Below are 1,310 nucleotides of genomic sequence, written 5' to 3'. Positions count from 1 at the left end.
ATCTACAGACCATGAGGAGAACACTTCGGGATATGAAAAAAGGGCGAGTGTGAGGCTCTTGCTCAAGTTTTTGTCTCTGGATATCGTGTCACCCATGGTCGTGAAATTGCCGTGTGACTTCATGGGAAATGGACGAGTCTTACTCTCTGGGGGTTCGGTCCCGTCCAAAGAGTTTGGGGTCATTCTGGGGATGGAAGAAGTCCGTTTTTTTGTTGTTGTCGATTTGTTTCATTTTGTTTTTCAACCTCAGATGTCCCACCAAATGAGGGATTCCAGAGTAGAGCCCTGGGGTGGGGCGACTGGACAACCAGAAATCTGGTTAAAAAAATTGGGGACTAGGAACATGTCAAGCCCATTATGACATCTAATGGTCCAGCCACTGAGAGGACTTACTAGAGGACAGGACACACGCTGAGGTCACAATGCGTGTTTATGCTCTCGTCGCACTCAAGAATGGGCGTGGCCTCAGGGTGAATGCTGGTTTCTCCTACACTGAACGTTGGACAACATGCCAACCACAAGGTTTCTTGCCATGGGTCAGGAAGAGTTCTGATTTCTGCATCACAGTCACCCGTGGGCAGTGATTGGAGATAAGGTCTAGGTTCTGAAGCCTGAAAACTGAGGTAGGGAAGAGATGATGACCTAAGGCCATGGCGGGTCTGATGTGCTCAGCGTGCGGTCAGCTGTCTGGGTGTTGGTCAGCAGGTCCGGGCTCAGGTTGTGTCAGACAGTGCATTAGTGCCCAGGTTAGACTATATAATTTGGGTACATTCGAGTGCCGTGTAGGTTTATCCTCATTTAAGCTGCTTGGGCTGCTCATTAGGCAATATATTTTTTCTAGAGGACATGGCAGAGTGCTTCATTGTCGGTCCGGAATTGCCAAACTTGAGGGCTTCGGGGCCAGGAGAGTGAGGACGGAAGTCTGAGAACACAAGCTAGACTTCGGATTCAGGGTGAGGGCACGGCAGGTACCCCCTGCAGATCTGAACCAACATCTCATGCATCTGAAGTCAGGGCGAGGATCCCACGTTGGCTCAGGTTGGAGTTTCTGTGCATGACGGCCCCTTCATGAAGGGAGAGGAATCTCGAGGCCATGGAGGTTTACCACGTTGGGAGATGTGGGATGCCCCCTTCAAGGATTCCTTCTGCGGGACAATTGAGACCTGTTGGACAGCTCCAGGACATCCCATATGGAATGACTCCAGAGCACCGTTCCAGCATGGATGCCTGGGAAGTCCGCCTCGCCTTCCAATTGTCTCCTAGCAACAAGACAGTTTAGATCTAATGGATCTGCGGGAGCAACCGGGGTG

Source organism: Mustela nivalis (genome assembly GCF_964662115.1).
Source record: "Mustela nivalis genome assembly, contig: HAP1_SCAFFOLD_131, whole genome shotgun sequence".
Taxonomy (NCBI): domain Eukaryota; kingdom Metazoa; phylum Chordata; class Mammalia; order Carnivora; family Mustelidae; genus Mustela; species Mustela nivalis.
Note: the sequence above shows the minus strand (reverse complement) of the source record.